Raw genomic sequence first — 26,870 nt, 5'->3', positions numbered from 1 at the left:
ATAAAAAAATTCTGGGCTGCTATCAAACCTTTAAATAGCTCAACAATCCACAGATCAAATATGTTCTCAGTGTTTATAAAATGTATATGTTGATTTGAATGCCACAGGATGCTCTGTACAGTAGATGCCCCTAACACTATCTTACCATCCTATTGCTATTTCTGTATTCTGAGTTTGACATGATCATTTCCAAATTAGGAATCCATTGATTGTCTCAGATTTGCCAGAATGTTCTTGACAAGAACATGCATGATACAGAAATAAGCTTTCTCCTCCAGGTGTTTAATCAAGATACTTCCTTCTACTCATGGGCAACATTTTTTGTTTTGCCAAATTCATGCCAAAACGTTCATTTGTGGCAGCAGTAGAGGTTGGACATCATGTATTTAACAGCTCAGCCACGATTCATCTATTCCACAGACTGCATTTTCATTATGCAGGGCTGGAATGGCTTTCCACAATCCAGCATGTTTTTAAAACCCAGATCAGGAGAGAGGGAAGAAAATGAGAAGATTTACATATTAGTACACAGAGCTGTTGATTTTTCAAAGTTCTGGATATTTTTTTTTTTTTAAATGTGTAAATGTTTAACATGATCTATGAGGAACATTTTGGTCCTCAAAGCCTCTCATCCTGCCAAAGCTTCTTGTCATGCAGATATGACTTTCCTTGTCTTCAGCTGAAGGGGACAGAAGATGGGAACGCTCAGCAGCTGGCAGGAGCAAGCTCTTAGTTATTAGAGAAACTGAACGTCTCGCAGAGCTCCTTGCCAGGAAGCCAGTACCAGCTGCTGCAATGACAGCTTCTGGGGCAATGCTGGTTGGCACAAATTGTATACCTTGTTGAAATTTCTTTGTAATATTGTGTAAAAGGATGCCTTCTGATGTTCCAGTGTCATACAATTGTGCTGACTTTCTTATATCCCATCCATTCGCTAATACACCTGCCTACTGCACTTAATTTTGCTCTTTACTCTTGGGACAATTTCAGGCGAAATTGCTTTCAGTATTTTCCACTGACAAACTGGACAGGTAGGCATTTCCAGGGACCATCGGCAGAGTTAATCTATGTCAGTAACTTATGTGACTACTCTTATTTTTGTGAAGCCTGAAAGGTTTAATTGTATGTTTTGTTTGTATTAAGTGCTCCTCTCAGGACCTAGTTTCACACCTGGTCACAGGCTGAAGCCGCATGAGAAAGTCTTGCTGGGGGAGCCAGGATATTCGTCTCCCTGAGCCGTGTCTCAGCATGGGTAAGGGCAGCCAGCTCTTCTCTGCACAAACACCCGGGCAGGCATTTCTCAGAAACACAAGGCTACCTTTACAGAGGTGACCACACTGGAGCATCACATGTTAAGATCAGATTTCACATGAGATATTGCTACAGTGTTCAGCTCAAACTAAGTTTGTTTTGCAGAGAGACTTCCAGCCCAAGATGTCTGCAGCCTCCCTCACGGTTGCGTAAAGGAAAGGGAGGACATTTGCACTGGGTGTGGGATCTGGCATAATGTCAAGGGAGAAGGGTAAGGATTCGGGTCAGATGTGGGAGCAGAGAAGGCAGGCAGAGAGGCTTCTCCAGGGCATGAGAAAGAGGAGGGAAGGAGACACAAGAGAGCCTGGCCTGCCCTGAGATGAATGCAGGGTGGAGCTGGTATGTATCTTTATCCCAACAGCTACTTCTGTCCTCAACAGCCCGAGGTAGCTCTAGTGAAAAGACAATGCTTGGGCTTTCTCTGTGCACTATGAGAAAATACTTGGAAACTCACTGCTGGATCCAACTATCCTCTCAATATTTTTATTTAAAGGAGGTGGATTGGCCCACTGTGGAGAAAATGTAAGGGGATGCTATGCAGGAAAAAGGCTCTGCTCACTGTTTAAGTTTAGTTAGGAAATATATCAAAATGGATCTTAATTATTGGTAAAAAGGACTTCCCTGATATGAAGGGATTCATGACATATGAATCTTCACCTTATTTTTCTAAGTGGTCGGGTCCTGAACTTCTCCTGAGGCGTTTCTCCCTCAGGAATCTCCCATCGGAGGCAGTGTGGCCAGGCTGTTAGGACCTTGTAGGAGGTCGCCTTCCCCCAGTACCAAGCTCTGCAGATCCCTGACTGGTTTATTCCTCAGCTTTGTGTTTGGTTTGGAGGTGAACCAAGCCCTGCTAAACCCGAGGGCTGACGCTGATCTCTGCGTTTCTGTCTCCACATTGGTGTCAGCACCTGATGGATGTGTACGTGCCGGGGTGTCCTGCTTTGCCACCTACAAGGACGGGTGAATGAGTCTTAAAAGCACCAAGCGCTGACTTAAGCCCACGTCTGCTGACGTCAGCAGGGATTTTCGTGTTGACTTAGAGAGCAGATTTTCTGAAAATGCCACCTTTGTGTTTATTTTGCTGTCTCGTGTGAAATGGAGCGTGTGCCTGTCAGAGGGCTGACCAGCGGCCTTCCTCCAGCTTACCTCGACCCCGTGCCACAGGGAGCCCGGAGGAACAGTAAGCCTCGCTTACGGATGAGCCTGGTGGGACGCAGGGTGGGGTGGGAAGCCGGGATCATTTTGACCTCATGAACCAGATCATCTGGATGTGTTTCAGCAGGGCATATCCATGCAGGTTGCTGCTCAATCCTGAGGCGAGTGCCTGGAGCCATGCAGTTTATCATTCAGTTTCTGACCTGGGGTCAGACTCCTTCAGTGAACTAATCCCTCTCAAGCACACCCCTGCCTGATTTATTTGAACATTGGACTGGGTGAGCTTGGTGAAGGAAGGTAATGTTACAGCGTCATCATGTTTTCGTTTGCTGGATCCGGTTTGCTTTATTCATGTGTCTTTTTGTGCCATTGTAATTATATTGTTTGTTTTGGAGGGGGTTGTTTCCTTAATTTTTGTCATCTCCCAGAAAATGGTACAGCTTTTATTTCTGATATGATCGTTTCAAAATTGAACTTAAAGCATGGGGCCAAATTCTTACTTCTTTTATCCAGGAAACCTTTCTACTGAACCAAAAGTCACAATCCTGGTCTTGAGTGGCAAAGAAAACAGGATCAAGCTCAGGTTTCCATTTCTACATATATTTGAAGAGTCAAATCCTATTTCCACAGAAACCAACGGCTAAACTTGCCCATGGTCTTCAAAATGGCAAAGACTGAAAGTATCAGTTAAATATATATCAAATATAGAGAATTTAATGTTAAAAGTTAGTAGTTAGTCAGTGTTCTCGTGAAGCGTCCCCATAGCTTTGAGAAACTTGACCCAGCCTGCCCTTTAGTGCTGACCTGGAAACTGAAGTTCCTCAGGAACCTCCTCTGTAGCTGTACCTCATCAGTAATCCCAAGGAGCGTGTTTCCCTTTATCCAGACTACCAGTTTTCTATCAGAGCACCTACCCTTTTTAAGATTAGCCTCCTTTTGTGCTAGATGCTGTATAAACACAGCACTTGATCTTCTGCCATCCACCAACAGACTGACAGCAATGACAAGACCATCTGATATTTCCTTTTGTAAGTAAACTGATATGGTTCTTCTTGGATTAAGTTAATTATATTTCTTCATTCATACCCTCTGACCTGTCATGGAATGCCTTCTTATCACAGAGCAGGAAAATGCCTGATCTTTTTCATAGGTTTTAAAGTCAAAAGGGACCATATTGTCACTTTCTGCAAAATACCACAGAATTTCTCCCAGTGATTTCTGTATGAAGTGCAGTAATCTCAAGAGGAAATAACAAAATGGTTTCAGAGAGACATTCAGTCTTGATATAAAGACGTCAGGTAGTGGACAATCCATTACAGCCCTCATTGAGGTCCTCCACTTGTTAATTAACTTCACAATTAAAATTTTGTACCTCATTTCCAATAGCAATTTTTCTAGCTTCAGTCTTGCATTACTGGATCTCATTGTTAGATTCAATAGCTACTACTGTGGAAAACATTCTCTCCCTGTAGAGATGGAGTTACCCATACTATCTTTAATAATCTCAACTGACTTAACTCCTCGTGTTTATCTGACTTCAAAAGGATGTTATGGTTCTTTTTTGGGGTCCTCTCCAACACCCTTTAAACAGAAAACTACTGGCTTTTGTCACTTGGCAAACATAAATAAGATTATTTGGACCCTCTCCATTTATCCTCTTTAGAGAATTTTCATACTGAAGATCCTCCTTAAGGCAGCTAATTCCTATATGTGGAAGCTTAAACAATAGCTCTGCCTATTTATAGCGATGTTAAGTTTTCCATTTATTTCCATCTTGGTCCTGTGTGTAAGCCTCTGCCATGCCTGCCATTTCTGAGCAATGAGCACACTGGGAATTCATGTGACTGTGCACTGAAAGAGCAACACTAGCACCTCTCCCACTACCTTCCAGGTTTTGTATAGGCACAGAAAAAAAGTTAATGATACCACTAGGAATAAAGAAGACAAAAAAAAAATAATTCTTCAGCTAAACAGCAAAAATTTTGAAATTTTGATCCTGACATAACACTTAACAAACCTTTATGCAAATTGCTTTATATAATAATGACCATTGGGATGCAAGCCATGAGCTGACACATGTCAACTAGAAAAAAAAACTTGGTAACATGCTTTGTTATAGACACAGATGTCTCCGTTCAGCTGCTTCTGTACAGTTGTCTAGTACTACCTGAGAATACTATGGGGTACCCACCCCATCCCCAGCTATAGATTTCTCATATATTCTTATCTCATGACAGATTTCCCATGTGTCATATCTGTCAGCTGCATGTGGGTGTCTCATGTACCATGGGACGTCTTAAATGGCACTACATGCCCAGATATGGACAAGGAGGCAAGCCATGCATTTGTTTACTATTGAATTTAAATGATGTACAGGTTACAAATTACTATCTTGTTTGAGTTTCTTTCATACAGGTCTGAATTGCTTGCCACATCCCTACAGAGCCACTATCATGGTTTTCTGGAGTGTGTGATTTTTTACAGATTATATCATCAGTGAGCTGAATTTTGTAACTAGTTACAGCAAAGCTGCCTTTAAGTAAATTACCACTTCTTCTGAAGAAAAGACTGTAAAGAAAATGGAAAATCCGTTTCTATTTTAGCTATGAGGGAGCATAGTATAAAATTAAGTGGCAGCACATATGAAATCACGCTGCATAGAAGGAGTCACTGAACAGCAGGCTGGGCCTCTGAGCAGATATGAATTAGACATGATTTTCTTTACCTTAGTGTCTCTGGTCATGGTAAGATACTGTGTAATAGAGATGATGAATTGATTGTTAAAGGTTAATTTATAAAACAATATGCCTGATAAAAGTTATGTGGCATTGGACAGGGCATGAAGTAAGAAGATCTTCCTGTGCATACATGAGCTGGCATGGAGAGCAGATTCAAGGGGCTTAGGGACTACTGTGTAATCCATGAGTGTTTTGTGAGAGAAGAAAAGGGAGAAAAAAATGAGAGACTCTTGACCCACCAATCATATGTCCATTCTTGGCATTTCAACTAAACTTACATTCTGACCTATAATCTCTTACAGAGATGGTGATGGCTGTAGCCGAGGACAAACTGACCCTTCAGAAAATGTACCTGATCAGCCAGCTGCTGCCTGTGGTGTTTAGGCATGCCAGCTCCAGCACAGGAGGTATGCTTATTTCTGAGCCCCATGAGGTGCCCAGGAGTGGTGTGCTCCAGAGTTCTGAGTTTGGCTCTAACATCAACTGAATTTCTGCAGACCTCGATTTTCAATCAGGAATAACAATAGCAGAGCTCATAAGGACTGCAGAAACAAACAGGGCCAGTTTGCCAAGGGCTTCAAGCCTACCTGTAGAAATGACATCATTGGTTTAAGCAGAGTGCTGAAGAACCTGCCAATGTCTTGATATCTGATTAACATCAAAGTAAGATAGGAGGAGGTATCTTCAGTTTCTTCTGTATCTGAAACAGCCACCCCTATGCCAGAGGCTTTGAGTTTTTAATTTGCTGCTCTACCAATACCCAGAAGGGTGGGACTGGGAAAGGTTTTCCTCAGATAGATCATCAGCAGATATGGCTGTTCTTGGAGGAGCCCTGCAAGGCAGGCATAAAGAAGGGGCTGATTCCTTTGCAAGTCAAATGTGTGATATATCACCACTTCAAATTATAAAGGAAAGGCTTTTAGAAATATGTGTAGAATAAATGGTGGGGATGAAACAAAACAGTCTTTACAAATCTGGAGCTAATCCTGGAAGTGGGAAGGCCCATAGCTCTTACCCATTGAGCTAAGATTGCCCAGTTGAATTTTTCTACACCCTGACAGTTCCCCTCCACCAATATCCACCAATGGACCCCTTTGTCTCTTGGTCTCAACCAGTCAAGCTACCTCATGGTCTTCCTAGTTTGAACATACTCTTGCTTCCCTTCAATTCAGTCCACACTTGTTCAGCCCATATCCATACAACCCAGTGGTACAGTCACAAGTAACATTACTCACTTACTTGTATTCTGATCCAGTCAAAAGTGAGAAAAAATACTTACGAGATACATTAGTGTAGCTATTCGCTTCAGAAAAAAAAGTGTCTGATAGGGCTTTGGGGGAAAATATCAGACTACCAACATTATTTTCAACAAAAATATCAAATTCTTAAAGGCAATATAGGCCTGCACAATGCAGCATTAGGACCAGCTGTCTGGTCTATTATCAACATTTTGGTCATCCCTAGTGGACAACTGAAAATAAACTGGCTAAGGACCAAAGCTGAGAAATAAAGGTCTGCTGCTAACATCTTACCTACCATGAACTTGTTTATACAGGTAAACATACCATTATTTACCTGCAGGTCATTTAAGGATATGACAACAAATAATTGCATTAAGAAGAAAGACTAGGTTTCATTTGGGGTTATGAAAAATTTCTGCATTACCATAAATCAGTCAGGACTTGGTCTACACACTTGGTTTAGGCTGAGATGATGGCTGACATATTTATTCATTACTGGTTTTCTTACAGGAAGTCTGAAAGAGGAAAATTTAAGAAGGTTATTAGAGACAAGAAGTGGATAGGGCTGATATTTTTACTTTAAAAAAAAAGGAGTGAGGAATGGAGTAATTTCACTTCCTGGAATATTGCAGATAGTAATCCAGAACATGGTAGTTTCAATTATGGGGATATATTAGAAGAAAATCTGCCATGAGTCAATAAAAGAGCAAATTAATTACTAACTTGAGATCAAATAGTGTCTACGTCACTTTGCAACTAGAGGGTTTGGAAATGTATAGATAAATTTATAGACTGTATATCAGGAAAGTTTTCATTTTACATTGTAAACAAGATGCATCACAGCACTTGTCTGAATGACTTCCTTTCCAAATGGCTGCATATTTTGGGGGAGAGAATTTTATTTAGAAATGAGAGTTGGAGAGCTCACAGCATCTTCCATGATTAATTGCCACTACTGCTTGGAAGTTAAATTCTAGTCTGTATTTGCTCCACTACAACTCACAGCCTTTGAACTTTATCTTATTTTTGCCATATTGAACTCACTTTCATTTTTGAAATACAGAGTACTCTCCTTGGGACAGCTAGAAGGTCACAATGGCCTAGTGGCAGCTCAACATGCAGGGTTGCAGGAGGCCTCTGCTCTTTTTCAGCTCTGCCGTCGGCCACTGGCTGATTTACTCAAATATAACCCCTTTATGACTTATTTAAAGATATAAATCTTGGTGAAATGCAACCAAGGAAAACGTGGAGAGTGTTTAAATAAAACACCGCTACCCCTGCCAATTTTTTTCATCTAAGTAGACTGACACATTGAGTAAATTCCTTTAAAACACGTACTTCTAAGATAAGCACATAAATACAGCTGCTTTCTGTGATTCTGGATGTACAGAACCTTGCACTGGCAGGTGTTTTCTCAGCTCACCAAGGACCCCAGGGATTAAAGGGTTGGTATTGCATCCTCTTCCTTGCTGGCCTCCCCTTGGTCTGCTGGGCTTCATGCTTCACCCAGTTAGATGTGCTCCAGCCTCTGGAGACCCCAGTACCCCTCAGTGTCAAAAGGAACTGCTTGGCAGCACGAATAGGTGTAGCGTCATCAGAGAAATGGCCTCTTAATTGATCGGCAATCTTGCTGGATGAAGTTGAATTAGAAAGATATGCCAGCAATATCTTGCCCAGGTTCTTATTTCTCCATCTTGCTCAATTAAAATAATATTATACCAATAATATCTGATTCTGGCAGTGCTCAGACTACAGGAGAGTGTTGTGCCATGAGGCTGCTTAGAGGAAGTTGATTAAAAAAGTTGAAATCAATGATTTAAAAATCATGACTATTCAGCAGAACCCATTTTTGATAGTGCTATTCATGTAGCTAGCTTTGGGATGTTTGAAGGTTTTATTTTATTTCATTTAGAAAATAAAGCCCATTAACTCTGGCTTCCTTTAATGTATGGCACCTGTGCTGGTTTAGGCTGGGATAAAGTTAATTTTCTTCATAGGAGCTAGTATGGGGCTGTGTTTTGGATTTGTGCTGAAAACAGTGTTGATACCACAGGGATGGTTTTATTCTTGCTCAGCAGTGCTTACACAGAGCCAAGGCCTTTTCTGCTTCTCACGCCATCCCATCAGCAAGGAGGCTGGGGGTGCACAAGGAGTTGGGAGGGGACACAGCCAGGACAGCTGATCCCAACTGACCAAAGGGATATTCCATACCATATGGCATCATGGTCAGCCATAAAACCATGGGGGAGGCAGAGGGGAGGCACTGCTCAGGGACAGGCTGTGCATCAGTTGGTTGGTGGTCAGCAATTGTTTTCCTTTACATCATTTGTCTTTTTTGGGTTTTATTTTTCTCTCTGTTATTCCCCCCTCTTTTCCTTATATCGTGATGATGATGATGACACTGGTTTTATGTCAACCTATGAGTTTTCCCACTTTTACCCTTCTGATTCTCTCCCCATCCCACCAGGGAAGAGGGCGGAGTGAGTGAGCAGCTGTGTGGTGCTTAAATGCTGGCTGGGGTTAAACTGCGGCAGCACCACACCTTGGTTTTTTCTCAGTGAGAAAAAACGCTGTTAAGAACAGCCCTGAAGAGCAGAGCCCTAGCTGTCTTTTGAAGGCCACTGAAGCTGGCCCTGCTTTGAGCAGAGGGTTGCACCAGGTGACATCCAGAGGTTCCTTCTGACCTAAATTATTCAATAAGACAGACTGCTTGCTGCAGTGAGATGGGTAGCCTTACTACCTGCAAGCAGAAAACTTTAGGGCTCTGTTAACCATGTAGCAGTGTAATGTGGCCGTGCTAGAGACAGGCTGGCAGCTTTGTATGGAGTTTGCATGGCCTTGGGACTGAGCCTTGTCAGGCTTGCTCTCTTCTTCACCTACCTGCAGCTTTGTTTTAGTTTGGCTGTAACAGCAAACACTGACTAGGTGTCTACAGCTAATTTGTTTTATTTTTATTTATCATTGCATGGTATAATCTCAGTTTTGTATAGGTAGCAGTACTAAGCAGTTATTCTATGTAGAATGAGATATTTACAGCTCTAATACAATGATGGAGAGAAATACAGATCTGGTACAATAGCAAAGGCCCTGAGAGGCAGAGACACAGAGTGCGGCGTAGAGGAGGACAGGTACAGGACAGTAAGGGACAGGCTACAGGCCTGGCACTGGAGACCCTATGGCTATAAGCAACTTATCTGTGGTCAGTTAAATAAATGCAGATCTGGAGCTGCACTAAACTGGATTAGTGATAACAAAGAGAACAAAGAAACAGTCTCTCACATATGTAGAAGGCATCATTAAATTCTGATGTAATGTGGCAGTGTAGACCAAGAAAGAAAAAGAAAGGTGTATCAGTATGTTAGCAAACATAAAATGACCCTGGGTGGATCCTAGGGGGAGGAAGAAGAAACCAGCAGCATCAATACAATCTTCCTCCCAAAGAGGGACTTCAGAGGCTGATGACTTATGGAGTTACCCTCTCCAGCAGCCCAAAACTGCTGACTTCAGGACCCAAAGGAGTAGTGGAAGGGTGATCATTACCCTGAGAAAAAGCATATATACTAAGAACTACACGTGTTGTAATTTTAATTGTATTATTACTATCATTGAGACTTTTTCTAAAAGCATTATTATTCTATTTCTGTAATAATTAGATCTAGACTAATAATGATTCTAGAATTAGATGGTTAAATTTTCCATTATACTAACAATTTTTTTTTAATTTACTTATATATAAGGTGGGCTTCCTCTTTGCCCATGAACAATATTTTGAGTGTAACAGACTCACCAGCTCACCTACTTATTAATTGCTTAAGTCCTTCAAAGGAATTCCTGAATCACTGAAAATTTCCTTACTGCATAGTGTCAACAAAAGGCTTATAAATCACTTAAAAGCCTCAAAATCTTTAAAAAAATTAAATATATGTATTAGATCTTGTGCTTGCTGTTTCTGATTGCAGTGAATTCCACAATGAGCGAGAAATCCAGAAATACCTTCTTTTGTTTTGCTTTCAGTCTTTATTAGGTAAATACTTCTATTCCTGAATAGAAATTGATTAAACATGGCAGAGCAAGGCATTGCAAATCTTGTGTCTGCCTTTACCACGGGTGAATTCAGACCTACAAAAGAGCATTAATTACCCTTATTTGCTGTTGAAGTGTGGGTGGAAGTCAGGACTGCTCTGTGCGAGTGCTGACAGTGCGTAAAGCCGCCTCTAAGAGCCCAATCAGATTGTCAGACTTTGGGATGAGAAACAGAAGACCCAAAGAAATACACAGTAAGAGAGTGGCAGCACTTGACAGCAACGCAGAGGATATGTAATCCAGGCCTCCTGACTTCACACCTGATGCCCTTTTCACTGGATAACAACACGTCCCTCCCAAACCAGAGCTAATGCTTTATCTGGGCCTGCTACATCTCTCTGGATTGTACAGGACATCCTTCTCAGTCCCCTTCTTCGTGTTCTCCTGCGCCCCAGTACCTGAGACTTTCCCTTCTCATTGGCTTTCTCTGTCGTTAGAGCTGAACATGCTTTGCCAACATAGCACCAGGGAGATTATTTCTTCCCTTATGGCATTACTTGACAGCACAAAATAAGCTCCAAATTAATACAGAGCCCTTCTTCTGCAGGGACTATACAAAATCCCTATTCCTACTTACCTCTCAGTCACTGCTGCATGTATCTCAGCATCTCTCAGCTCAGGATGCCACCAGACGGATGCTCTTCTGGCAGAAATGTACTGAGGCTTTCATTTTACATTATTTCTGTTATTCTGTAATACTTCTACATATCTAGAATTGTGAACATCACATTCACAGTGACAGCGCCAACAGAACTCCTGCACTGAGGAGTGTGGGATGTTAGGAGGGATGTGACAACAGCACTTGTGACATCTGGCCACAAATAGGAATAAATAAATAATTATAACATTGCTTTTGCTTTATGACAGTGTGTGGGGGATTTGGTTGGATTCAGTGAGGTTTGCTATCACGTTAATAGAATGACATTAAACAGTGGTAAAAGGCCATTAAGGCTGGAAGATCAAAGCTCCAAAACTTTGCTTAAGAAATGCCTAATAAGTTAGCAAAAGCCTAAATGTCTTTAATTTAGCCCCTTTGACATACCTCCTGTGATAACACTTTCACTACCTGACCATAAAACACTTTTTCAAGAGGCTTTCTGCTTCATTCAAAGCACAGCTGATTCTCCTCAACATTGATATTGCATGTGGGGGAAAGGGGCATGAAAGGCAGGATGTATGGGAGGATATTGTCTGACATACAGGCAAGGGGTACTTATTTTGGGTGTAAAAGTGACAGCCTGAGGCCTTGAAATCCAAACATCTCCAGAAACAGAAATAATGAAGGTTCTTCTTTTGTAATACTTGTTAATATAGAAAATAAGATCAATGACAAATGAGTTTGAGGCCTATAAGGTTCAAGATAGGTGAATTTTTAAATTGCCATACAAGAATTCATTTTGCTAGATTCAAATTCATATAACTAGCTACTGTTGGAACTAAGCATTCATTCTCCCTCTTGACTATAAACAAATAAATTAATCCAAATCTTGTTCTGGCATTCATCAATGTCTTTTGGCCTGATTTTGGTTTAGTAAATGAAAAGAACTACAAAAAAACAATCTTTTTTGCACTAAAGTCATAAGGAAATGCAACTAGCTAAAAGGAGCATCCAAGTGCAGACAAACTGAGATACCTGAACTTATCTTACCTGCAGTTGTGAAATCTCTGCATAACCAGTCCTGTTTTTATTTTTTAAATTGGGTATTATGAAGTTCTTTGTGTAATGATGGAGAAACATTATGTGCAGCAACTGTTTGTTATGGTTATTTGCTTTCCGGAATTTTGTTTTGGGGGGAGGTTGACCCAGTTAGAAGCAAAACAAGACAACCTACTGCAGCTGATTTATAGCACCTCACTTTGCAAATGTGGGAGAGCTGGAGGCCGTCACCTGTAGCTTCATTACACTGTAGTGTAAAGAAGCTAGACTTTGTGAAGTAAAGAAAAAGCCTAGTTTTCAAAACAACCTTTTCATTTTTATTTTTTTTTAATTTTGGCTGAAATGTAAGAAGTTGAAGAAAGCCTATACACAACTGCACAAGGACTACATGAGTTGCACTGATTATGTGTTCCTGGAGAGGCCAAGAAAACAGGAAAAGGAGCCAGCCAAGAGGCATATTTAAGAGAAGGTTCACAAACTTTCCTGTTACCTTTGGGATTGTTTCCAAATTATAAAGCTAAGAAAGGAAAACCTGAACTTGGCAAAATAAATAATCTGCACTGTACAATACGTGATGTCTCAGGGTGATTCGTGACATTTAGTAATACTGTATGTCATGAACAGCACAGAGGGAATAACTCACAGAAATACAGCTGGTTGAAAATTGCTTCCAATATAATTTCTAAAGGAACAATTAAATCAAAATTTTGCCCATTTTATAAGCACTATAACACAAAATCCCCTGGTTTACATTCACAAAAGACCTATTGCAAAAGGGAAATAATCTCAAAAATATTCTTACTGGAAATTACTTGGCAGACATAATTTTGATATTTTTCATAATTTGATATTTTAATTTTGAGATGGTTGTGACTAGAAGAAATCAATCCTATGATACTGTTCTTTACCAGTAATTAAACTTAGAGTGGTCATGCTGTCACAAATATGCAAGAAAAGCAAGTTTAGTATTTTACTTCCCACAAATGGCATATACAGATGGTATTTACAATTAATTTCTCACAGATAAGCTGATTGTACCCAGTTTAAACTTGATCTACAAGGAAAGGAAAGACAGGTATATTAATCAAGAGAGTTCAGATACATTTACGGGTTTTTCTGCTAAGCACTAGTCATGTGTGTGGGACATTATCCATAAACAGTAACAGGGAAAAAAGGCTTTTATCACACATTCTTCACTGTTTGTAATTTTTCAAAAAGAGACCTACTGGAAAAAAGATTTTTCTCTGTATTGGAAGTTTCCTTTGCCAAACAGTTACTTTTTAAAATTCTTTCTTTAACCATCTCAAGAGGTTTATAATGTCTACCAAAAGAAAAAAATTAATATTTATTGACTATAAATCTGTAGGTCTATCATATATCCTTTTATTAGTGGCACTTGCCAGGAGAAAATGTTCTCTGTGATACCTGAGCCATGTATAGTCTTTTAAGTAACTGTAGTTAACGTCTGTCATGGTTTAGCCCCAGCTGGTTACTAAGCAATGCGCAGCCGCTCACTCAGCCCTCCTCCCCCAAGCAGTTGACATAAAGACGGTTTAATAGGATAACAAAGGAAGAGAATAATAATAGTAATAACAATAACACATAAAAGAAGTGATGCACAAATGCAATTCCTCACCACATGCAGAAGGAGAAAAAAAACCCCAAATCCTGATACCCAGTCTTTTTCCGAGCAGCAATCCCACCTCCCAGCTAGCTTCCCCAGTTCTATACAGAGCGTGATGTTATATATGGTATGGAATATCCCTTTGGCCAGGCTGGGCCAGCTGTCCTGGCTGTGCTCTCCCAGCTCCTTGTGCACCTGGCAGGGTGTGGGAAGCTGAAAAGCCCTTGACTTAGTGTAAGCACCGCACCTACCTAGCAACAACTAAAAACATCAGCGTGTTCTCAACATTATTCTTATACTAAATCCAAAACACAGCACTATACTGGCTACTAGAAAGATAATTAACTCTATCTCAGCTGAAAGCAGGACAATGTCATACCATGAAAGGTGATATAATTAAAAGCATTTATGGACTGTGGCTACAGGAGAAGTGGACTCTTGCAATGCAATTTTTCTCACTAGAATGAAAGAGAAAGCAGAAATTTGCTTCCAATGAAAATTTTATGTCTCCATAATAGGCTTGAGCTACAGCACATTTCAGCCAAGTTTCAGGGACTGTTACTATGTGGGAAGGACAATGTCCATGGTGACATGAGGAACTATCTGCTGGTTTCTGGTTCTTTGCATGACACCATCTTTTAATTTCTACCAGAGCTTACATGCTTGCTGCTACTATGCACTGTTTTTACCATCATTTATACAATCCAATTAACATGCCAGCAGTGCAATTGCAAGAAACCCTGATAATTCTTGCCTTCAAACCTCTAAGTTCATTGTGGATAATGACCATATTCATTCCAGCATTATGTCAGACCTAAATTTTCATGAATTCTCCTCCTAAGTCTCAGCAATGCTATCACTGTTACAGACCAAATAGTGTGTTCTGCATGTGTATACTTCCTGAAGACTGCAGCAGAAAATATGCAGGAGAAAAAATGGCCCAGAGCCCAGGCAGGGAATCTTGTGAGTCTGTGTTTGCGCAAAAGAGATGCCTGGTCTATCATGGGAGCTCTTAAACACTATCTAAATAAAATACGGTGCAGCAAATGAAAGCTGCAGTGCATGAAAACAAAATGAGATTTATTTTAAAACTATCATCTGATTTCCTATTATGTTTTCCCATTCTAATGCAGATTACATCTTTATTAATGTAGATATTTATGCATGGCTTTCATAGAACTACAATATCATCATTTGACCACATAGACATCTACCTGGCCAAGGGGAAAACAATGTAATCCCATCTTCAGCTGTTTTGTCACCAGATCACCATTGCATACATTTGCTTAAACCGGGATTCTCCTCTCCCCACACCACTTTCTTTCTAGTGTGCCCCAAGGGCAGCACTGGTACTTCCCTGCTGGTACGTGGGTGCTTTGTAGGGCACGTGTCCAAATGCAGTAAAGGTATTCTTCTCGGCTGATGCATCAGCCCCACCACCCCATGTCTGCTAATGAAAGACATTTCAAGGACAGTATGGATGCCAAGCGGTCATCCTTTCAAGAAACTATATTCACTTCCATTGCTGCCAGTGCAGTTAAATGGAAAAATTAATGCTTACTATCATAGTAGAATGGTGATAGACAATGGTCCACATGATGGCCTGTCTCAGTGGAGTAATGAACTGCTCCATGGTTGTGTATGTGCATATGTGTGCATGGCAGAATAACATTTTGCACAGAAAAGGAGGATTTTCCCAACGTTACTGTAAGCAACTTCCCTACTCTGACTATAAAATTTGCCAGTGTGATGGAAGAAATGAAAAATCTCCTCTCCAGGTTGTACCCCGCAAAGTCTCTGGCTGAGATGAATCCTGCCGTGGTGTGTCCAGAGAAGCAGCACCTCAGGGGAGCTCTGAGGATGTGAGCTTCATGCCGTCCGCTTTGCAAAAAAGTATTTAGAGCCCACTTCTGATGATAACCGTGCAATTTTTGCCTTGTAACTAAAGGCTTTATAATGGCTTTACACTTCCATTTTGAAATAAAATACTTAAATACCAGTTCCTCCTGTGCTTATCTGGCAAAATCTGAACTCTTGCAAACACCAGGGAGGACCCCAGGACAGGGCAGCATTTCCTCTTAGCGCACTGTGTGCTAGGTGCTATGTCAGAAGGCTATTTTGGTAATATCTCTAGGGTTGATGAAGAAAGACTTATGCCTCCCTCTTTACACGTGCTCAGGGGAGACCCAGCCACCACCATCACTGCGATATGGAGTTCCCAGGAAAAACAAGAGGAAGTATTCTTTGTTAAAGATTAATTTGGCTCATGGCAGCTCTTCACCATTGGGGTAAGAGGAGAGGCTCAGGAAAGCCTTGCTCTTTGCCCTTGAACTAATAAACAGTAATAATAGCCTCTGGGAGGGGCATGCTCAAGTCTTTTCCACAGATGCCCTGAGGTGTCCCCACATCTTCTTGGCATAACTTTTACCCTATGGAATTTCCCTGCCTCTCCCATTTTGGGGCCCCTCCTCGCAGTGCTGGCTGCAGTCTTCTTCCCAGGCAGCCCCAGGCTCCGGCACGGGTGCTTTGGCAAGGCGCTGCTCCCACCCCGCTGCTCCCACCCCACTTGCTCCCTGCCCCAGCCCGCGGCAGGAACTTGCCCCAGGGACAGCGATTCCTGACTTGTGAGGCATGTACATGCTTGCGTGCCGGGAGGGGGGGAAAGCCACTCTCAGCACCTTAAGGGGTGAAGCACCTTGTGTCTGCCCTTCACTCTCACCCAGACCTGCTTACAGAGAGGATGTCTCCTCCAGAGCCATTGGCCCCCAAGTAGCTCTTGGCCCCTTTCTAAAGGAACTTCACGCTGACCCTTAAAGATAATGGTGGTACCTCCTCCACAATCAGCCCCTCTCTAGGCCAGTTTTGAGAAATTTCCCTTTGTTACATAGGGAAGTGCTGATTTATGGATGTAGAGTCAGAATTGTACATCTTTATGTATTTGCAAAGTTTTTTACTCATAAAGGAGGTTAGAAGCTTATAACTGAGGTTGAAAAAGAACAGGAGAAATCCACATAAAAATGCTCACAAAAGTCTTTTATCAGAACTCTATACAGAAGGTTGCTTTAAAAAATCCTAAGGTTTATGAAATGAATGAGCATTTCCCCCCTCAGAGTATCTTGATTCATACCTGAAAGACTATGTTAAAAAATATTCTACAAACATCACCTCATAATGGTTTTAGCTTTAGTGTAGAGTTTATGTTATAGTAGAATAAACACCTGAACAAAGTAAACATGCATTACCTGGCTCTAAGAAAAGGAAAAAAAGTGATGTTTTTCTCTCTTGCAATGTTTTTCCTCCAGGGTCTATTTTTTTCTCCTAGTACCTAATCAAAAAGGATTCTTAATACTTTGGTGTTAAGTTATGGCTCCCCCATCAGAGGATCGTTAGGCAGAAGACAACAAAGGTGTCTCCTTTCCCTCCTAACCATTTCTTTTTTTTTTTTTTTCCAGGCAAACCATAATTTGGCTGGCTACATGATTTGAGTGTCAAAAGGAGGCAGTTGCAAGGCCCATAGGGGCCACGGCTTAGTAGGATGGTTTGTTGTGGTGGCCTTACTTCTGCGACCTAGACAGCACCATGAAAGCTTGGGGGGACCTGTGCCACAGCCTTGCCATGGGCTTGTCAGAGGAGCCTGCCAGGCCACGTCATCCCACCTTCCAGCTAACTTAGAAATATTGTGTCCAGTCTTGCCTTATGCAAGCCCACAATACATCCAGCACTGCAACTTCCTGCAGTACTCAGTGGGAGTATTAATTTAGCTCTCAGAAGTGAGGAATACTTGTGCTCTCAAGCCAGTGATACTCAGGCATGTCTCCAGAAATGTAATATTCTTCTTAAGAAGGATATTCTCTAATATCAGGCTTTGAGATTTGCAAAGTGATAGCAGTATAGCCCAAATGAACAATTAAATTTGACAGACTACTTTTCCCTTCCCATTTAGAATAACAAGAACTATGTCAGAATTTTATTTGATTAACGTTCACTATCTGTAGTGATCAAAGTGCTATGTCTAAAAAATTAGCATTTTAGGAGAAGGTCTTTGATAGCCAGCAATAAATTTCTCATACTTAGCCTGAAATCATTCCCATCTGCATTCTTTATTGGCTTATAATTTATGAAGTCTCATTAATGAAATCAAACAGATAGTAAGCACACCTAAAGCTTCATCCTAACACAAAATAGAGACTCCACATAATTAGGGTAACAGCTATTATTTTACTTCTTTGCTCTGCCCCTCCTGCAATTAGTATGATTCGTAGTTCAAGAGGGAAAGCGTCACAGACTTTTCACAAGATAGTGCTTTAATCTCACCTTATGCTTTGTACGTGCCTTCTGAGCAAACTAGGTTCTGACTCTCCCTTCATTGGTAGTCTACCGATTAATGGCTTGATTATGTGGATCACATCCAGGAAAAAAAAATCGGTCACTTCAGCTAGGGGTTTGCCTGCTAAAGGACTATAAATAGTGTTTTTCCTATGATATCAACTGAATTCAAAGAGTAAGACTTGTACAGCAAATACTTTTCCAACAGGTACAGTGCCACTGGGCTCAGTACTTGGGGGAACATGAGTATTTATTGTCAGTATACTGCAGAAGTCAGGGAGCACAAAGGGTAAGGAAAGATTACTGTAGCAGGACTTGGCTTGGGCTATTTTCCAACACTGAGACTATTCAGTATAGAACATCCTTTTATAAATATGACCTTTGTAATATTTTGCATTAGCCTACTAATGCCATGGGGAATGTTTTATTTGGGTTTATACAGTTTCAAAAAAGTCTGGTAAGGAAGTATCCATCATTTATTACTTCTGATGGAAAATTGTGTTTCAACAAATCAAAATTTTAGTAGAAAAATGTCTATAGAAAATGGTAGGTATTTCACACACACAAAAAAAAACCATCTAAAAAAAAGTGCAAACTTCAGAGCTTTTGGGTGGGGAGTGAACGTTTTCCATTTGGAATTTCAGATCAGCTTGCATCTGAGAGTGATAACATGTTTCCCTCTGGTCACCACCTCTTCTGTGATCCTGGCCTCCTAGGCATGAACACACCTCATTGCACCTGCAGGGATCGCTCACCGAGCAGCCAGCTTGGCTGTCACTTGCTGCGGCAGGGAGCCTGCTTCCTGTCACCCACAGACATGCAGCAGGAACTGAGCGCTGAGCTCATGGAACACCATGCCAGGAGTAGATGACCAACTACTTTTTGCCCTATTTGTCCTTCAAGCCGCAGCAAAGCTTCCCTCATGACCGTGGGAAGAGTGCGTGCTGCCTGGTGCACATGTGGCTCACCAAAACCCAGCGCTATTCCTTCACCAGGGACCATCAGACCACAGATGCAGGCCAGGGGAAGGGGTGGCCCCTTCAACAGTGCCTGAAAATGCTCACTGGAAGAGTCTCCCCATCCCCAGAAGCAAGGTACTGCCAGTCCTCATGCGCTGACCTCAGCCGTTTCAGAACTGGAAGGGCCACCCTTTCGTCATAGTTAATGATCTCTTGTCCTTCTCAGTGCTCAAAGCAACTGGTTTACAAAGAAGCTGAGAACTAAAGATGGTGATAACAGAGCACTTACATTGAGTAGCATTTGCCTGGCATGTGACAACAGGTGGTCACCTTGATGGGTTTAACAGGGTCCTGTTAATTACTAATCAGTAATTAGCTTGTCAAGGTGATTAGGGTGTGTAGCGCTAGAAACTAATGGTACTGTTTCCTCTCACTGGATTTTGGAGCAGTGAGATGGAAAGCAGAATGACTGTGAATGCTTCGTTTTGTTAAATTGTGTAAGCTTGGCAGCATGTTCAGAAGTCAAATTTTCAAAGCTGCTTCTAGAAAGCATGAAAGCTGACAATCACTCAGTGATTTGCAGGAATTTAATAGTATCAGAGTAGACAGTGTCTTACCGCCTGTCCATTCTTGCATTGGTAGAAGTGGCCATATTTCTCTTCTGATCTTAAGAAATTACAATGTGGAAAGCAATATTTAAAATAAATTTTAAGCAATTTTTAAATAAATTTAATGATTGGCAAATTGTTCCTGAGCAAAAAGAAAGCAAAACAGTCCCACCAACATCTGATGCAATAGTGGTTTGGAAGGCAGTAGCTGATACTGAAGTTGCAACAGTTGTGTTTTTGGAATTAGATTAACTGGAAAGGCCTTCTGCAAGCGTTCTGGAGGTTCTCTGCAACACATTTAGACCCTGAAGTTTTAACAGAAATTGATGACAACATTCCTGCATATCAGCTACCTACAATAGTACACAGAATATAGAAAAAGTGCAAAGTGTCTCGGAAAACAGATCCAAATCTTACTCTGTGGGATTGCACCTGTCTTAGGCAGATTTTGTCCATGAGTGATACTGTGCATGAGATGACAGGGGTTTGTCTCATGCGCTGAAATTTTTACAAGTTAGATATCTGCCCTATGCAGTTTCACAGAAACGCAATGAATAATGGGAACTTACTGCAATGTTATGGACAAGTTTGAACCTTCTTGGCAACAGCTGTGCAGTCACTTCTGCTAAAGAACAATTGCCTTAGCACTTAATCAGACAATACATTGTTTTTCACCGATATAGCATTAGTATGTGATACCAGATGTGGTCTGACAGAGTTCTTCCTTGAACTGCAAAACTGGCTTGCAGCATTAACAGAAGTATTGAGTGTTGCAGTTTATGATAAACATGCCGGAATTTTTCTTGAAACAGCCCAAGAGGCTTTGAAAACATTAGCATTTTAGGGTGTTTGACTTGCAGTTCCAGAGTAAGAGGGAAAATTATAGCTGAGGAACTATTTTGGATGCTTCATGAAAAGTTTAAGGCAGAATTCCCATTAAATCAAAGTTGTAGGTAAAGTGTGCGTTGGCAATGAGAAAACTGAGAATTGCTTCACTGCCAAGGAAGCATTAAGTCCTGCAAAGTGTGGACCGCTAGTCCTCAGAAACCTGTTTCAAAGAAGAATTCAAGTTTAATGACAATAATTTTTGTATAGTCACAACATTCCCACATAGAATTCCCAAAATTAGTTAGGCAGATGAATCATCCAGGGCAGACTGTACTGTTTTAACTCAAACCTTTAAAGCCTGTTGTCAAAACCATCATTATGTCAGCATCTGAGTGTGCTGTGGGTGATGCTATCACACCAAGTAGATATTCACCATCATTTAGAAGCTTATTGATGCACTTTTCCAAGTATATAAGATCAGGCTATTGAAGATGCAGTACAAATAGCACAGCCCACACATCATAAGGCAGGAGCACTAGAATTCCACCAGTCTCCAGTACAAAATAGCAAATTTAATCAATTTTGTAGTCGTGAGAAACCATTTGGCCCATGTGTTTGTTAGCGTAACACATCAAACCCTTTTCTTTCTGACTGAGGGCGTGCACCCTGACCAGTACTGCTGTGAGCTGCTGGCCCTGGTAAGCCGTTGTATCCCTTTGGCAGTGGCTGTTAATGCAAGTCTGAAGAGCAGCATGTGCAGCGACTGGCAAGAAACTGTGGGAGTAAATCACTGTCTGCTGGTTAAGCCCGCTACAGTCAATAGCTATATGAGGGCAATATAGATGTATTAACTGGATATATATTAACTGAAGCGCAGGATCTCTTCCAGCCTTTGTAGAAAATCCTTCTGATGAAAAATAAAAGCCTTTTATGTCACCAGTTTACCCAATAGCTATCTCATTCAAACCATCAGCACTGCTCTCATAAATTCCTGCATTATTTTCCATGCTTAAAGAGCACATGTTGACTGGCAGCAGCTGAGATATGCTAAAAGCCATCCAAGCAGCATAAAAAGTGGCATCAGACTGTGTGAGCCTGCAATAATCCACTAATCTTTTTGAACACGTTCTTTTATTTAGGCAGACTTTAGTTATTAGATTTGACACATATTCACATATTAAAAACCTGATCATTATTGTGTAGCTGGCTAATCCTCAGTTTGAGGAATGATTGATTTTTGCACTCATATAGAAAGGCTGTCAACATAATCATAGAATGATAGAATGGTTTGTGTTGGAAGGGACCTCAAAGATCACTTAGTTCCAACCCCCTTGCCACTAGACCAGGTTGCCCAAAGCACCATCCAACCTGGCCTTGAACACTTCCAGGGATGGAGCCTCCACAACTTCTCTGGGCAACCTGTTCCAGTGCCTCACCACCCTCACAGTAAAGAATTTCTTCCTTATATCTAATCTAAATCTACCTTCCTTCAGCTTAAAGCCATTACCCCTTGTCTTATCACTACATGCCCTTGTAAACAGTCCCTCTCCAGATTTTCTGTAGGCCCCCTTTATGTACTGGAAGGCTGCAATAAGGTCTCCCTGGAGCCTCCTCTTCTCCAAGCTGAACAACCCCAACTTTTTCAGCCTGCCTTCATAGAAGAGGTGCTCCAGCCCTCTGATCATCTTCGTGGCCCTCCTCTGGACTTGCTCCAACAGCTCCATGTCCTTCTTGTACTGGGGCCCCCAGAGCTGGACACAGTACTCCAGGTGGGGTTTCATGAGAGCGAAGTAGAGGGGGAGAATCACCTCCCTTGACCAGCTGGTCACACTTCTTTTGATGGGCTGCTCTAAATCCATTCTCCACCCAGCTTGTAGTTGTGCTTGGAATTGCACCAACCCACGTGCAGGACCTTACACTTGGCCTTGTTGAACTTCATGCGGTTTGCACAGGCCCACCTCTCCAGCCTGTCAAGGTCCCTCTGGATGGCATCCCTTCCTTCCAGCGTGTCGACCGCACCACACAGCTTGGTGTCGCCGGCAAACTTGCTGAGGGTGCACTCGATCCCACTGTCCATGTCGCCGACAAAGATGTTGAACAGTGCCAGTCCCAGTACTGACCCCTGAGGAACACCACTCGTCACTATTCTCCACTTGGACATTGAGCCATTGACCACAACTCTTTGAGTGCGACCATCCAGCCAATTCCTTATCCACCGTGTGGTCCATCCATCGAATCTATGCCTCTCCAATTTAGAGACAAGGATGTTGTGCCGGGATAGTGTCAAATGCCTTGCACAAGTCCAGGTAGATGACGTCAGTTGCATTTCCCTTATCCACTAACGCTGTAACCCCGTGTCCTGGTTTCAGCTAGAATAGAGTTAATTTTTACAGGAAGCTGGGACCAGACACAGCCAGAACAGCTGACCCAAACTAGCCAAAGGGGTATTCCATACCATATGATGTCATGCTCAGCATAAAAGGGGGCTAGCTGGGGAGAGGCAGTGTGGCTCTGGGCAGCTCCGGGATGGTCTGAGTGGCGGTCGTGTATGGTTGTTGAGTAAGAAACTGTGTTGTGTATCACCCATTTTGTATATGCTAAGTACTGCTGTTGTTGTTTTCCTCTTCCTTTGCTTTCCCAGTAAACTGTCCTTATCCCAACCCATGCAATTTACCTTTTTCTTTCAGTTCGCCTCCCCATCCCGCCGGGGGTGGGGGAGGAGTGAGTGAGTGGCCACACAGTGCTCAGCTTAGCTGGCTGGGGCTAAACCACAACACCCCATCATAGAAAGGCCAGCAAATTTGTTAGGTGCCATTTGTCCTTAATGAAGCCAAGTTGTCTGTCACCAATCACTTCCTGATTTTCCATGTGCCTCAGCATAGTTTCCAGGAGAATCTGCTCCATGATCTTGCTGGGCACAGAGGTGAGACTGATCAGCTTGTAGTTCCTTGGGTCTTCCTTTTTTCCCTTCTTAAAAATGGGGGGTTATGTTTCCCCTCTTCCAGTCAGTGGGAAGTTCATCAGACTGCCATGACTTCTCAAATGCGATGGATAGTGGTTTAGCAAATTCATCCACCAGTTCCCTCAGGACTCGTGGAAGCATCTCATCAGGTTCCATGGACTTGTGCACCTTCAGGTTCCTCAGATGTTCTCAAACCGGATCTTCTCCTACAGTGGGCAGTTCTTCATTCTCCCAGTCCCTGCCTTTGCCTTCTGCAACTTGGATGGTATGGCTAGAATGCTTGCCAGTGAATACTGAGGCAAAAATGTCGTTGAGTACCTCAGCCTTCTCCATGTCCCTAGTCTTCCTTTTATCACTGATGTCCCTATAGAAGCTTTGCTTGTTGCCCTTGATGTCCCTGGCCAGATTTAATTCTATCAGGGCTTTAGCTTCCCTAACCTGATTCCTGGCTGCTTGGACAATTTCTCTGTATTCCTCCCAGGCTACCTGTCCTTTCTTCCACTCACTGTAGGCTTCTTTTTTGTGTTTGAGTTTGTCCAGGAGCTCCTTGTTCATCCATGCAGGCCTCCTGCTGTTTTTCCCTGACTTCCTCTTTGTTGGGATGAGAGCTTGGAGGAGGTGACCCTTGAATACTAACCAGCCTTTTTGGGCCCCTCTTTCTTCCAGGGCTTTATCCCATGGTACTCTACTAAACAGATCCCTGAAGAGGCCAAAGGCTGCTCTCCTGAAGTCCAAGGTAGTGAGCTTGCTGTGCACCTTCCTCACTACCCTAAGGATCTTGAACTCCACCATTTCATGGTCACTGCAGCCAAGGCTGCCCTTAAGCTTCACATTCCCCACCAGCCCCTCTTTGTTGGTGAGAACAGCATGGCACCTCTCTAAGCATTAAAGCTCTTTGTTTCTAAGTGTACGATATACTTTGTTTTAACAGCATTATCAGAGACTTGATATAAATGATAGGTAGATTTACATAGAGGGGAAAGTATATATACTGTCAGCGCAAAACTGCATCACAGCTACTGATCGAAGTAGAAATGGGTTTGGTTCTCTGTGAAACATTCACTTGTGTGCTTGAGTTAGATGACAGGTCTGTTCTAGTAGGCATTTAAGCATTTCTGTAAGGTCAAACATAGAATCGCAGAATCATAGAATCAGTTAGGTTGGAAAAGACCCTTAAGATCATCAAGTCCAACCATTAACCTAGCACTGCCAAGTTCACCACTAAACCATATCCCTAAGCTCCATGTCTACATAACTTAATAAAGTCAGGAATAAAACTGCAGGAGAAATACTAATTTAGGATTATTTTGATGCATATATGCCTAAACAATAAAATGAAAAAATGTTAAAATCAGAAGCAAGAATGCATTTTTAATGTAAGTATTCACAGAGCAGCCTACTTTTGCCCAATTATGTAGCATTTTCCTGAAAATATTTTTCAGTAAATTGGAAAAACAATGCCCACTAGATCTTGCAGAAGTAATCAACATTTTTACAGGTTTCCAGACTATTAGAAAGTAGATTATAATGAGGTCACTGAAAGTTAGTTATTAACATTGGCTTTTTGGTGAGCATCTCTTAACTAGGACTTTAAGTATATTTTTCAAGTTCTCAGAATGCAGTTTCACTATTTCTGTCTAATGTCTCTGTTTTAATCACTGTTCAAGTCACTGAAAGACTTTCAATTTTCATTAACAGAACTGAACTCATTACCAGGGCATAATGATGCTTCATCCCAGACCACATGGTAGGATCCCATTGCTTTTTAACCTACGAATGAACGCTGAAAATCCAGGAGGTAACTATTTCATCTGAACAGGGATCTGGGTAAGATTTTGAGGTACCCATTCCACATCAGTTGTTTCAGAAATATGTTTCTGCGTCTGGAGATCAGGCCTATTTAAATATGCACTTAGATATTTAATTCTAAGTTGCACACATTCATTCTTGCTAACCAGATACACAGAAGTCACTGATAAATACAAATGATGCTAGTTTAAGAATGTGCACACACCTTTACATTTTGTGACAAGCTTCTACTGGCCATGGCTGCAGGCCTTATACAAAACTAAAATAAGTCTTAATAAGTTATTTATGTAATGAGCTTGAATAACATTTTTACTACTTCATTGATGTAACCATTTAATAATCAGATTTGCTTTGCTCTTGCACATCATATATTAAAATAGTCACCACCTCAGCTTTTGAAAGAATGCGATCATGAAGGCAGTCCAACTCCAAGGATATTATAACACTTTTTCTCAGTAAAACAGACCTAGATAAGAACGATGGCAAACCCCGAGATTTGCTGTACTGTCCAGATAATGAGATTTCAGTATAGGGCACTTAAAAGGGTGTTCTTTGTCCTGAAAATGATGTGAATTTTCCTGCTAAAATGCAATTCTCATGATGGTAACAGTATGCAGAAACCTCTGTGTGGTTGATCAGCACAAAGTTTATACCACACTTAGATCATATTTTAAAACTTATTGAACAACTTTACTTTTGTGCAATCTGGGGTTCTGCTTTGTACTATAATGATTTCACCCAGTGGGAATGTTAATTTGCACACATTATCCTATTATCATGTTTCTCTCCAGGCTCTATTAGCTTGAGTGCAATACTACGTGAATGTAGCTAGACTGCCTTCAGACATGAGTTGGTTCATGCACAGGTAGTTCAAAAAAATCATTGCTTTTTTGGAGCTCCACAGGTTGTCCCCATGCATATTTTTCCATATTGGCCCTTGTATATTTTTATTACAGTCTATGCCCACTAATACTATATTTAGCCCTTTACCCCAGGAGATTCTCATCAATGTATTATACATTAATCAGAATTATTAATCAGTAACTTGCCCTGCATCAGTAGACACCAGCATCTGTAAATGAAAAAATGCAAATTATTTTATTCACTCCAGATGGGAGATGGATTATAAGGGTAATAAAAAGCGAGCAGAGTAGCAGAAATGAAAAGCTGGGCTAGTTTTTCTTCTTTTTTTTTAAAATAAAATTGGTCAGTGGTTTATACTTACTGGAGGGGAGAGATGAGATAATGTGAAAGTTGTTTGATGACAAAAAGTGGAAATCTCTCTTCATCCAAATACTGCTTGGGTAATGGCTAGCACAAGTTTCTTGTGAATTGACTATTGTCATGGTTTCGCCCCAGCCAGCAGCTAAGCACCACGCTGCCGCTCACTCACTCCTCCCTCCCTGACGGGAAGGGGGAAGAGAATCAGAAGAGTAAAAGTGAGAAAACTCATGGGTTGAGATAAAAGACAGTTTAATTTCTAAAGGAAAAGCCACGCACACAAGCAAAGCAAAACAAGGAATTCATTCACCACTTCCCATGGGCAGGCAGGTGTTCGGCCATCTCCAG

At 41.6% G+C, this 26,870-nt stretch overlaps 1 long non-coding RNA gene across 2 annotated transcripts; it reads left to right on the top strand.

Moving 5' to 3' along the window:
• The first annotated feature begins 2,580 nt into the window (after positions 1 to 2,580).
• LOC142601565 (uncharacterized) lies at positions 2,581 to 17,832 on the top strand. Of its 2 annotated transcripts, none has more exons than XR_012835080.1 (3): positions 2,581 to 4,962; positions 5,507 to 5,611; positions 17,262 to 17,832. It is a non-coding gene; the product is annotated as an uncharacterized LOC142601565 (long non-coding RNA). The 2 variants fall into 2 exon arrangements; XR_012835079.1 differs by lacking the exon at positions 17,262 to 17,832 and adding an exon at positions 12,535 to 12,917.
• The last annotated feature ends 9,038 nt before the right edge of the window (positions 17,833 to 26,870 follow it).

Source organism: Balearica regulorum, chromosome 4 (assembly GCF_011004875.1).
Source record: "Balearica regulorum gibbericeps isolate bBalReg1 chromosome 4, bBalReg1.pri, whole genome shotgun sequence".
Lineage (NCBI taxonomy): Eukaryota > Metazoa > Chordata > Aves > Gruiformes > Gruidae > Balearica > Balearica regulorum.
The sequence above is the reverse complement of the archived record's forward strand: the minus strand, read 5'-3'. Positions and strand labels throughout refer to the sequence as shown.